Here is a 13585-nt window from a genome sequence, read left to right as displayed (position 1 = left end):
CATAAATGCCATGAACCAATTTTTTTTTAATTATTATGCTGCATCTTCAGGATTCTCACATGGCCATTAGTGTTAACTCAGGAAAACCCCTACTCAAACAATACTGTGCAAAATTATGTAATTGCATATTTATATTTTTTTTGTTTTCAATAAAAAGGATTTGTTTCCACACATACAGGAAAAAAAAATTCTGGAAGCATGACCTCTCTCAAAATACATCGGTGGCTACACAAGGAAAGTACATGTTGGCTCCTTAAACTTGAGCTTTTCTAGGTTTCCTGTCACAGAAACTGAAATACATTCACAGGCCAAAAGAATTTTTGAGGAATAGCTTTCCAAAGGAGAAGTGGGAAATGAAAGTGAAGTTGTATCTATGACATTTATGCACAGAATTGTGAAAGTCTCTTATAAAAAGAGACTCATCATTTGTAAATTGTGAAATACCCAGAATGTGAAAGTACAATTAAAATGAGCATTTCTTTTAAAATGTTAACACAGTGCTTCTAACATTTATGAGATCTAGCACTGGCAAGTCAGTCCTCCTCAGATCATTACTTCCTCTAGGCTGAAATCAGAGCCCACCCCTATATAAGAAGAGGATCTATATATGTTTCTCACTAGGAAATGCATAGATCCAGCTACATTTAAAATGTTCTAATGGAAATCCCTGTGTAGCTGAGAGGTCAGAGCTCACAGGACTTTGGTGTGTAACCATCTGTTCTCCACCAGCATGGAGATGGGGGGAGGGGGGTTTCTCCTTGCTCTGGAGCATGGAACACCTGCTGGGATCATCTGAACATATCTCACTTTATCAATTCCCTGCAATTGCTGGGGTCTCAGGTACTGGTGGCACCTCGGGGTCTCCTGTTCTCTGTCTGAGCCACACAACAAATTAGTGTCCTGAGGACTGAAATGCTTTAGTCTAACTTAATTTGTTGGTCTCAATACAGTGATTACTGGATGAAATTTGGTGGCCTGGGATATACAGAAGGTCAAGCTAGATGCTCTAATGGTCCCTTCTGGCCTTAAACTCTCTGAAACTGGGAAGCATATACTCACTGCACTGAATCCACCCCATCTTACCTCATCACACCCACAAGTCAGCATGGGTCTTTGATAACCTGCTGTAGATAAAAAGGGAAATAAAGAAAACCAAGTGATCAGAAACAGTCCGTGTCACAAAGAAAAAAGCTTTTTCTTCTCCACCATCAGAGTAGCCATAAGTCACATCCAACAGAGTTTTCCAAACTGTTACCTGGTTCATCAACACTGATTGGATTCTGTCTGTTCTAGATGCCAGCACCACTTAGTTGTGAGGAATTGATGGACCACTTTCCAGACAAGATTTCCTGAATCCAGAATGTGTTTTCACAATCCCAAGTGATGGGAACCAAAACCAGATATCCTTTTCACCAGTCTTTTTCTCATACTGGTCCTTTCATACAACAGGAAGTCCTTGAAGCATGAAACAATTCATATTCAATGAATAACCAATCACAATTGCCTGAGTCTGCTGACTGAAATATCCAACAACTCTTCTTGGGAAAGTCAATCTTCCATCTGCCTTAAAGTGTTGTATAGCTCTGGTGTATGCTTCAGAAGCTGTTGCAAAGCTCTCTATCCTATTTGACACTCTGTATGTGTAAAATTGCTAGGACCTGACAGTGAGGCAGCATGCCCTCCGTTGTCCAGAATATGCAGATGACACCCGACTTTCATAGCAGATGCTCACAACACCATCTTCCAGGTATCCCATTGTCTAAGTGAGGTCAGCGCTTAGATGAAATGTGACTGATTTAAGCTAAGCCCAGATGAGATGGAAATGATGCTGGTGGGGAGAGAGAATTGCTTTGCAAATAAAGGCAAAATTTTAACATCAGCCTCAGTCAAGAGTGTCTGACCTGTGCTCAACAAATTAAGCTATAGCTTTGCGGACATCCTACACTTTTCACTGCTGCTAAACTCAGAAATTCAGCTGGAAGTGTTTTCATCCATCTATTACTGGACAAGAGACTACTCCTCATCATACTGTATTCCATCTTGTCAAGAGGGATCAATACTCTTGTGACCAACAAGCTGGACTGCTACAGTGCTCTTGTAGCAGGGTGCTGCTGCAAAAGCACCTAATTAGCCCCTGCTCAGCCAGCTCCAATCAAGAGAAATAGATTGAGGCTGATGTAACAGGCATGATGCCTGGCCTGGGGATTGGCTCCACCTGTGGGCCTGACAAGCCAGCTGTTATAAGGGCTGGTAGCCAGTATGAAGGGGGGGCTGCCAGGAGAACGGGCAGTTTCCTGGCTGTGGGCTGACTGCTTGGGAAGGAGGGAACTAACCCTGTAAGCCTTGGACATAGCTCAACATTGGTGGTGGGAGAACTGTGTGTGGAAATAAAGCCACGGGTGCTGCATAATAGGAAGTCTCTCTGAGCTTTATTGGAGCAGTCAGCAGGCCCCAGGAAGAGAGGCGGGCAAAGGGCCCTGTTACAGCTCTGTACCCGGGAATAATACTGGCAACAAAGGATCATGTGAGCATATCGTTCCCAATGTTTGGAACACTGGACTGGCTACCCATTGAGCACTGGTTCAAATTCAGGGACCTTGTTTTCAAAGGCTTCAATATCTAAACTCTAGTTAAATCAGGGATTTCTCCTCCATCAAGCACCTACTGCACTCTTTTAGAACAATGAAATTCATCACAAGTAATAAATCTCACTTGAGCAGGAGATAGAATAATCTCAACAGCTGTCCCTTGGCTTTGGAACTCTCCTCCACAAGAAATCAGGACAACAATGAATCTTCATCGCTTCAAGAATGTATGCAAGATTCATCTCCTTGACCTTGTCCTCCCAGAAGAATAAATATAAAACTCACACACCTGATCTGGAAAAAAGGCAAGAACCAAAGGTAATTAGACTATTTAATGATCTTAATGGAGCAAAGATACTACAGTGATTGGTGCCATATAAATTCCCAGATAGAATTACATAGAGGACTGAAGTTCTCAGGTTAAACACAGAACAGGTCTATCAAGGGCAGCAGTAGCCCTTGCAGTAGTTCCTTCAATATGATGCCTCAAACTTTAATACAGAAGCTGCTGAGAGGAAGGGAAGATGGGAATAAAATAAAAACAAAAGTCAAGATGAAAAAGAATATTGTACTAAAGGTAAAGCTAAAGATACAACTGTTCAAATACTTGAGGGGTAAGAGTAGTAAATGAGAAAATAGATCCTATTAAAAGAGATGGCAGTGGTCATTTACTGAAAAGATGCAGGCATTGCTAAAATGTGAAGTTTTCTTTTGTCACTGTGTTCATAAAGAAGTTTGGGAGCAAGGAAGGTGCCAGAAACAAATATGATAAGAGTTCTGGGGAAGGAGAAAAAATTCTGTGGGAAATGAAGATCATACTGTAAAATAAATGACAAGATTAAAGTAAAGAATTATTTAACTTGGGGTCAGATGTAATGACATTCTGAAGAAGTACCAGAGAGAGGAAATGTTGTTGTTGGGGTTCTTTTTGTTTTTAAAAAAACACTTCTAAAAACAGAAGCAGCAGCAGTTTGGGGGGAAAATAAATGTATAAGAAAAATCTAGGGAAAATCTAGAAAACAAAAAGCTATAATCTTTAAACTATAGCTATCTATAGATACTGAAAATACAAGAACACAGATTCCCTAAAGTGGATCATGCCTAACTAATGTGATTTAGTTTTTAAAACTTTCTCAGTTAGCTAAAATTTTGGATTTGGCATGTCGTCTTTGCTTGGTTCAGAGAGCTGATTATCTCAAATGTGGAAGGAGTTAAAAGATTTGTGCAGTGAGGATACAAGAGATTTGGTGTTAACGCTCAACATCCTCTGTTGCTTTCTTCTAGCATTCTTGCTTGCCTTGTGAAGCCAGAGCCACATTTTTATATAGTTTATTCAGTTTTTTTTTCTTTATGGAACTATTTTAATTGTTTAGATTTTTTAAAAGATTCTCTTCTTGTATTGCACGATTGTTCTTCAGTGGCATTGTCACAAAGATGTACATGATAAATAATATACATTTCTTCTCTAATTTATCATACCTGCTTGTCATTGTTAAGTATAAGAAGTAATATTACTCCCCAGTCAGACTACATCTTCTGTGATGCACTTTAGCTATGGTACTCTGATTGGTGCATTGTGACAGGTCAGCAAGAGGGGTGCATTATGGTATATGTATTCCAGTCAGGGAGCACTGCCCATAGAGGGGAATGGGTCATGAGCTACTTGAACTACAGCTCATATGAGGCACTGAGGCAAAAAGTTTTGGTCTGAAAACTTTGGCTGACAACTCAAAATTCTGTCAGATAAATTTCAACAGATTTTTTTTTCATTTTCGTCAAAAATTTTCTCATAAAAATGTGCCACCAGTTCCACTAAAACTGATACTAGAAAATATCCAATGTATTTCCTGTATGCCAAGCACTTGGCAAGAACTACCAGTATGTCATGAGGACTTATTTCTAAAGATTTCACCCATCTGGCTGGGTTTGGTAGAGAACCAGTATGGAAGGTGGCAGACTGTTCCAGCAATTGCAACAGGCAGTTTTTAAAATTAAACTTTAGAATAAAGTGACAATGGACCTTGTCCTTGAAATATCATCTGTCAACAGTGTGCTTCTGTCTTGGGTAAGATGATCTGCTCATCTCTCAGCTTTGCCATTGTCAAAGAAACATTAGAAAAAAGTTTGGCATCCTGGCTTTATGCTTTCAACAGTTGACTCCATCTGTATAGCTCAAGGTGGGAGGAGGCAGGAGAGATGCATAGGTGGAAGAAATATGATCCTGGCATCTGCAACCTATTAAATATTCTAGTTTTGCCACATTTTTTTTTCATAAAAATGTTCAACTTTTCATGTCTGCGTTTGTTTTCTTTTTAATGCTGGCCCCTAGTTAATTTTCTAGCTAGTTCAGTTATATTTTCTCTAGCTGTACCCAGGAGCAACATCAGGCCTACATAGCTGAATGGCCATCACCAGCTTGCTTGCTTTGTTTTTCTACAACAACAAAAAGTTCAGAGTAAAATGGAAGTGCCTTATGAAGCAAACTTAAAATCTGTCTGTGCAGCTTCAGCTGTAAAGGCAAGTATGGTAAAGCAAAGACCACTGTGGAGATGCTATGCTGCTCTTAGTTTAGCAAGGTAAAAATAAAATTAGACTATAAACATGATTGTCAAGCTGTCTGGAAACTCTTTGGGATATATTTAAACTTTGATTGCAATCTAGATGCTGGATGTTGATGTAAATGATATTAAATGCGACTGGAGGAATTACAACAGTGTACATTTATATAATGTCTTTGTTACTGTGTGGGCTATTCCACACAGGCAATGAGAGTAGCCCGGGGTTAAATAAAAAGCCCTCTCCTTTCTGGGATATTAGAAGGGCTACAGAGCAGGTGTTTCTTTCTTTAGCCATTCATTTTCTCTTTCTCCTTTAATGTCATCTGAGCCCAAGGTTCATAAGCCCCAGGTACATCTCCTCCCCCACCACTTACCTGTTTTACTGGCCTGACAGAGAAAGTAGTGGGGAAGGGAGGAAGTGTTTGCCTTGGTGCACCATTTAACTATCCCCACATTCTAATTGGTAGAGTACCTTGTCACAGCCTTGCATTATGATCTGCTTCACATGAATGTTAACTACCAGGATGACGCCTTGCAACACTGCTGCCAGGTAGATAAAAATCATCCCCATATTACAGGTGTACAAATAGGCACAGAGAAGCCAAGTGAGTTGCCCAAGCTTACACAGGAAGTCTGGTAGAGACACAAATAAAATCCAGCCCTTCCAGCTCCTAGTCCCATGCCTTAATTCAAAGGCCATTTAATAGAAGCTGTGTTCAACAGAGATGTTATATGGGTTCTTTAAATTTACAATCAATGCAGGACTCTTTCTCATGGATATTTGTGCTTCCGGTGTAAATCACATGGGAAACTCTCTAGCTCTAAAAGATGTGACTTCCTATTAAGTGGGAACAGAATTAGACCAATGCAAGCGCTTTGCTAAATCCAACACTTCAGAGTTTGAGGAACATATTTTTGACATGGCATATTGTACTTCAGTAATGTTGCTTACGTTCCTCAAGATATAAAGCAGAGAGAAGTGATTGTCCTGTGTCAGTGCAATACACTAGTTGTCTTGAGTTGGGAACTCTAACTTCTCCCTGTTGAAAGGAACTGGCTGGGAACATCCAAATGTCCTCTAGTTGGAGGATGCTCAGCGGGGTAGAGCCCTCAAGCTAGCCAATGGGTGCAGCAGAAGACCAGAAAGAGAAGAGCTGAACTCCTGAGACCTAGAAATGAGTATCCTCCTTGATGATATCTAAAAAGAATGGTATAGAAATTAATTAATTACAGTAATCCATTTTCATTGTGCCAAAAACTGCATAATAGGGTTATTCTTCCTTAAACCCCCTTCAGCTGCAGTCCACGTCTCTTTTTTCCAGTCACCCAAGGGCTGTCTGCAGGTTGTCAAAAAGAGGGAAAAGACTAGATTAAAATCCCTTTCTTGCCTCTTGTGGGCAAACTCATCCTAACTCATTAGATGAACAGACTTTAAAGCACTGTGGGAGATCTTTGATCTCCACCCGCCCTTGTAACATTTTGGACTTTACCTTTATTTATTTTGAGTGTATTTAACTGAAACTTGCTGAAGCAGTTGGTAGTTGCAGTATAGCATATTTCCATCTCACTATCATTTGTTGGCAGCTAGTTGGTCTATTACTGTATGTCTATATACTGCAATTAAAAACCCATGCCAGCTGGTTTGGGCTTATGGGGCTTGGGCTAAGGGGCTGTTTAATTGCTGTGTAGATGTTGGCCTGGAGCCCTGGGCTCTAGGATCCTGTGCGGCAGGAGGGTCCCAGAGCTAAGGCAGCAGCAGAACATCTACACTGCAGTTAAACAGCTCCGTAGCCTGAGCCCCATGCGCCTGAGTCAGCTGGCATGGGCCAGCTGCAGGTTTTTAATTGCAGTGTAGACATGCTGTTAGTCACCCGCACATAAAACATAGGACAGCACTAGCCTACTAAGGACCTTCTTGAGCATTATGTTTTGTAGCCAATTAGTTCATTTTATCATTTAATTGAGTTATCTGTTGTCTTGGTTAACTCATATGTTGTTTCATATGTAATCAATTGTGATGACTAGATATAAGTAGGATAGGATTATAGGAGTACAAGACTGATAAATATTTAGGAGTGGTAAGTGCGTATTAGGTATATAGGTAAAGTAAGGCCATAATGCAAGGATACATGCTAAGGCCTGTGAGGTTTCAGCTCAGCCACACTAGGCCTCGGGCTTAAGGAGATGTGTCATGAATGGATGACACAGGAATGGCCCTGTGCCAGTAAGGTTACAGGTTTACTGGAGAGGATGTACCAATAGGTGATGTCCCCGGAAAATGTCCCAATGTACCCATCCAGAATGCAAGACACCCGATTGTAACATCACAAAAGTTCTGCTCTGAATGCAGGTTATCATGGGAACATGTTTACATAAATTTTAATAAGGATAAGGGGAACTAAGAGAACAACCTATGAGAAGCAGGGCACCCCGTCATTTATGTGTGGAAGTACAGACAGGGAAGAGGATGGAACCCTCATGCATATTCATAGGGTGTTAAGTGTGGTCATGACAGCAAGATAAAATGGGGTTCCTGATATGACTAGGGTGGGAAGACCACAGCGGGAACCACCCCTCTATTAATGACTACCTGTGAGGAGATCCACCCAACTTGTTAAGATCCTTGGGTATTTGAATATGAACCCAACGTTGGCTATATGGAGATATGACTGTAACTTATAATACAAACAAGATTTTTTACTTGTAACTGTGTGTGTGATCACTATATTCATTCTTTGTATGCTCCTACGAGTCTCCCAACCAAACAACATTGTAAGGGGTAACTTCCACCCAAGTGATTTGAAAACTGTGGCACCCCTGGAGCCGAGCTCACTCCCAAGGGGCACAGAACTATCCACTTTTAAATAGAGGCTACCGTATGACTGTTGGTGATGGAACATCTCCTGGGGGTGAAGGCCTCTCCTGGCTAGGATATTTTTAACCTGCACTGTGGGAAGTTTTTCATGTCAGAGAAAGGATGGGTCGCACTTACATCTTTGTAAAGTGTAGTCTGTATTCACAACAGAGGAAGTCGCAGTTCCTTCTAGAGATGAGTCTTTGTCCTTCCCTCTTACTGAAGCCTTTTTTTGTAGTTGTTTGCTCACCTCTGCCCTGTAACAAAAATTAAAATCTATAAATAAAAATGAACAAATGTTGAAAAATAAGAAATGGAACTAATGAGCCAGGTGCCCATCATCACTTGTATAACTATGCCTAGCCCCATTCCTTCCACCTTGCAGCTCCTTGATAGTAACCTTGCCTTTTGGCTGTGGAGCACCTAGCATACACTGATCTGATCCTGGTTAGAGCTTTGGGAACTTCCACAGGATAAAGTAATTGCTCTAAGGCTGACTTGTTGTTGGGCTCATCTATTGCTTGAAACATGGTAGTTCATGTGGAGGTGATAGTTCCTTTTTCTGGACGGGGAGAGTTGGGTTTTTTTAAAATTGCAATGAGCTTTGTATCTCTTGAATGTCGTAGTGGATGTGTGATGCCTTTTTTCCTGAACTAAATAGTTCTGTAACCCTGGCTTCTCATGTCCAATATGTTGTCTCTGAAGGACTTTGAAACATAGACATCCTTCTGTCTCCCTTCATAGGAATATCCAAGAGTCTAACCTGTATAAATAATTTAGACATCCTTGAAGGATTAATCTTTTATAAGGAAGATTCTAAGATGGAGTAAAGTGAATGGTGTTCTAAAACGTATTTTGGTTAATTGTACTATGTTTTTGTGTTATAAATAATATTGTAAATAGTATTGTCTAGGAGCTAGGGCACCAGCCTGAGAGTCAGGAGAAATAGGTTCTAATCACAGCTCTTGGGTGAATCACTTCACTTCTTGGTGTCTTTCCCCATCTGTAAAAGGGTCTCATTTGTAAAAGCACTTTTGGTATGTCCCCACAGCGTTTTGGAGTGAGCCTCCCAGCCCAGGTCTATAGACCTGGCCTCGTGGGGCTCTCACTAGTGCTCTAAAAATAGTAGTAGTGGCTTGATACACTAATACATGGGAAACCTGTTTGGCACATGGTGGCCACCAGCGAAATTCCTTGAAATCACCCAGATCTTCAATGAAATGTCAAGTGCTGAGGAGAAATCAATAGTCACCATTACCTTTATTTACATCCCTCTAACCCTGTGCTTGGAAAAAAAGGCTTTAAAACCACTCCTCTTTCAATAGTATTATTTTTTCTTACAATTAGAATCATAGAATATTAGGGTTGGAAGAGACCTCAGGAGGTCATCTAGTCCAATCCCCTGCTCAAAGCAGGACCAATCCCCAACTAAATAATCCCAGCCAGGGTTTTGTCAAGCTGGGCCTTAAAAACCTCTAAGGATGGAGTTTCCACCACCTCTCTAGGTAACCCAATCCAGTGCTTCACTACCCTCCCAGTGAAATAGTGTTTCCTAATATCCAACCTAGACCTCCCCCACTGCAGCTTGAGACGGTTGCTTCTTGTTCGGTCACCTGCCACCGAGAACAGCCTAGCTCCATCCTCTTTGGAACCAGGGACATCCTTACCCATACGCAAAGTACGCAGCTGCGTAGAGCACCAGGAAATTTGGGGCACCAAATTTCCTGGTGCCCTGTGCAGCTGCATGCTGCTCCAGCTCTTCCTTCCCTGCCCTGCTCTTTCGCGCCCCTGCTCTGCCCCAGCCACGCCCCCACTCCCCTGAGGAGTGCAGCAGGCCTGGGCCTGCACTCACCGGTGGCAGGAAGTTGTTGCCCTCCGCTTGGCTCTCTCCAATTTGTCCACATCCCTTCTGCAGTGCAGGGACCAAAACTGGACGCAGTGCTCCAGGTGTGGCCTCACCAGTGCCAAATAGAGGGGAATAATCACTTCCCTCAATCTGCTGGCAATGCTCCTACTAATACAGCGCAATATGCCGTTGACCTTCTTGGCAACAAGGGCACAGTGCTGACTCCATATCCAGCTTCTTATCCACCATAATCCCCAGGTCCTTTTCTGCAGAACTGCTGCTTAGCCAGTCGGTCCCCAGTCTATAGCGGTGCATGGCATTCTTCTGTCCTAAGTGCAGGACTCTGCACTTGTCCTTGTTGAACCTCATCAGATTTCTTTTGGCCCAATCCTCCAATTTGTCTAGGTCACTCTGGACCCTATCCCTACCCTCCAGTGTATCTACCTCTCCCCACAGTTTAGTGTTTTCTGTAAACTTGCTGAGGTTGCAATTCATCCCATCATCCAGATCATTAATAAAGATGTTGAACAAAACCGACCCCAGGACCGATCCTTGGGGCACTCTGCTTGATTCCGGCTGCCAACTAGACATTGAGCCGTTGATCACTACCCATTGAGCCCGACAATCTAGCCAGCTTTCTGTCCACCTTATAGTCCATTCATCCAATCCTGTGTGGCCAACTTGTGGCTCCAGAGCCGCATGCGGCTCTTCAGAAGTTAATATGTGGCTCCTTGCATTAGGGTGACCAGACAGCAAGTGTGAAAAATCTGGACAGGGGTTGGGGGGTAATAGGTGCCTATGTAAGAAAAAGCTCCAAAAATCAGGACTGTCCCTATAAAATCGGGACATCTGGTCACCCTACCTTGCACAGGCACCAACTCTGGGGCTGGAGCTACAGATGCCAACTTTCCAATGTGCAGGGGTGTGTGTATGATCACTGCTCAACCCCTGACTTTGCCACAGGCCCTGCCCCTACTTCACCCCTTCCGCCAAGGCCCCCACTCCTTCCTGCCCCCTTCCCTGAGCCTGCCACGCCCCCGCCCTCCCAGAGCTTCCTGCATGCCACAGGAGGCATGGGGAGGGAGGGAGAGGCGCTGGTCAGCAGGGCTGCTGGCAGGCACGGGGAGCTGATGTATTACTGTGGCTCTTTGGCAATGTACATAGGTAAATTCTGGCTCCTTCTCAAGCTCAGATTGGCCACCGCTGATCCAATCCATACTTCTTTAACTTGCTGGCAAGAATACTGTGGGAGACGATATCAAAAGCTTTGCTAAAGTTAAGGTATATCACATCCACCGCTTTCCCCATATGCACAGAGCCAGTTATCTCATCATAGAAGGCAATCAGATTGGTCAGGCATGACTTGCCCTTGGTGAATCCATGCTGACTGTTCCTGATCACCTTCCTCTCCTCCAAGTGCTTCAAAATGGATTCCTTGAGGACCTGCTCTATTATTTTGTCGGGGACTGAAGTGAGTCTGACCGGTGTAGTTCCCTGGGTTCTCTTTCTTCCCTTTTTTAAAATATGGGCACTATATTTGCCTTTTTCCAATCATCCGGAACCTCCCCCGATCGCCACGAATTTTCAAAGATAATGGTCAATGGCTCTGCAATTACATCAGCCAACTCCCTCAGCACCCTTGGATGCATTAGATCGGGACCCATGGACTTGTGCATGTCCAGCTTTTCTAAATAGTCTTTAACCTGTTCTTTCACCACTGAGGGCTGCTCATCTCCTCCCCATACTGTACTGCCCAGTGCAGCAGTCTCGGAGCTGACCTTGTTTGTGAAGACGGATGCAAAAAAAACATTGAGTACTTCAGCTTTTTCCACATCATCTGTCACTATGTTGCCTTCCCCATTCAGTAACGGTCCCACACTTTCCCTGACCACCTTCTTGTTGCTAACATACCTGTAGTAACCCTTCTTGTTACCCTTCACATCCCTTGCTAGCTGCAACTCCAGTTTTGCGTTGGCCTTCCTGATTACACCCCTGCATGCCCTAGCAATATTTTTATACTCCTCCCTAGTCATCTGTCCAAATTTCCACTTCTTGTAAGCTTCTTTTTTATGTTTAAGATCAGCAAGGATTTCACTGTTAAGCCAAGCTGGTCGCCTGCCATATTTGCTAGTCTTTCTGCATGTTGGGATGGTTTGTTCCTGTAACTTCAATAAGGATTCTTTAAAATACAGCCAGCTCTCCTGGACTCCTTTCCCCCTCTTTTCCATCCTGCCCATTAGTTCCCTGAGGGAGTCAGAGTCTCTTTTCTGAAGTCCAGGGTCCGTATTCTGCTGCTCTCCTTTCTTCCCTGTGTCAGGATCCTGAACTCGACCATCTCATGGTCACTGCCTCCCAGGCTCCCATCCACTTTTGCTTCCCCTACTAATTCTTCCCAGTTTGTGAGCAGCAGGTCAAGAAGAGCTCTGCCCCTAGTTGGTTCCTCCAGCACTTGCACCAGGAAATTGTCCCCTACACTTTCCAAAAAACTTCTTGGATTGTCTGTGCACCGCTGTATTGCTCTCCCAGCAGATATCAGGGTGATTGAAGTCTCCCATGAGAACCAGGGCCTGCAATCTAGTAACTTCTGTTAGTTGCCGGAAGAAAGCCTTGTCTACCTCATCGCCCTGGTCTGGTGATGACCTCCTGAGGTCCCTTCCAACCCTATGATTCTATGACTTCCAGTTCTCCCCGCTTGTTTCCCAGGCTTCTTGCATTTGTGTATAGGCACTTGAGGTTACTCGCTGATCGTCCCACTTTCTCAGTATGAGGCAGGAGCCTTCCCCTCTTGCGCTTCCCCTCTTGCTCTTGCTTCCTCCCGGTATCCCACTTACCTCAGGGCTTTGGTCTCCTTCCCCCAGTTAACCTAGTTTAAAGCCCTCCTCACTAGGTTAGCCAGCCTGCTTGCGAAGATGCTCTTCCCTCTCTTCGTTAGGTGGAGCGTGTCTCTGCCTAGCTCTCCTCCTTCTTGGAACACCATCCCATGGTCAAAGAATCCAAAGCCTTCTCTCCAACACCACCTGCGTAGCTATTCGTTGACTTCCACGCTTCGACGGTCTCTATCCAGGCCTTTTCCTTCCACAGGGAGGATGGACGAGAACACCACTTGCACCTCAAACTCCTTTATCCTTCTTCCCAGAGCCACATAGTCTGCAGTGATCCGCTCAAGCTCATTCTTGGCAGTATTATTGGTGCCCACATGGAGAAGCAGGAAGGGGTTGCGGTCCGAGGGCTTGATGAGTCTCGGCAGTCTCTCCATCACATCATGAATCCTAGCTCCTGGCAAGCAGCAGACTTCTCAGTTTTCCCGGTCGGGGCAGCAGATAGATGACTCAGCCCCCTGAGGAGGGAGTCCCCAACCACCACCACCCACCTCCTTCTCTTGGGGGCGGTGGTCATGGAACTCCCTTCCCTAAGACAGTGCATCTCATGCCTTCCAATTGGCAAAGTCTCCTTCTGCTCCCTTCCCGCAGATGTATCATCTAGTCCACTCTCCACATTAGTACCTGTGAAGAGAACATGAAAACAGTTGCTTACCTGTATCTGCATTGCTGGTACATGGATGCTCCCCTTTCTTCTTCTGGAGGTCACATGCTGCCAAATTTCTTCACCGTGCTTCTGTCCCTGCTGCACAGCCCACTCTGAATCTTCAGAAAGTTGTGCCCGTAGAAGCATATCCTGACACAGGATCAATACTTGTTTCTCCAGACCTTGAACCTTCTCTTCCAATATGGAGACCAGCTTG

General features: G+C 43.8%; 1 protein-coding gene across 5 annotated transcripts in view; it reads left to right on the top strand.

Moving 5' to 3' along the window:
• DNM3 (dynamin 3) overlaps positions 1 to 13585 on the top strand; it is a 301949-nt gene that overhangs the window by 190073 nt on the left and 98291 nt on the right. The window lies entirely within an intron of this gene.

Source organism: Natator depressus, chromosome 8, assembly GCF_965152275.1.
Source record: "Natator depressus isolate rNatDep1 chromosome 8, rNatDep2.hap1, whole genome shotgun sequence".
Taxonomy (NCBI): Eukaryota; Metazoa; Chordata; order Testudines; family Cheloniidae; genus Natator; species Natator depressus.
The sequence above is the reverse complement of the archived record's forward strand: the minus strand, read 5'-3'. Positions and strand labels throughout refer to the sequence as shown.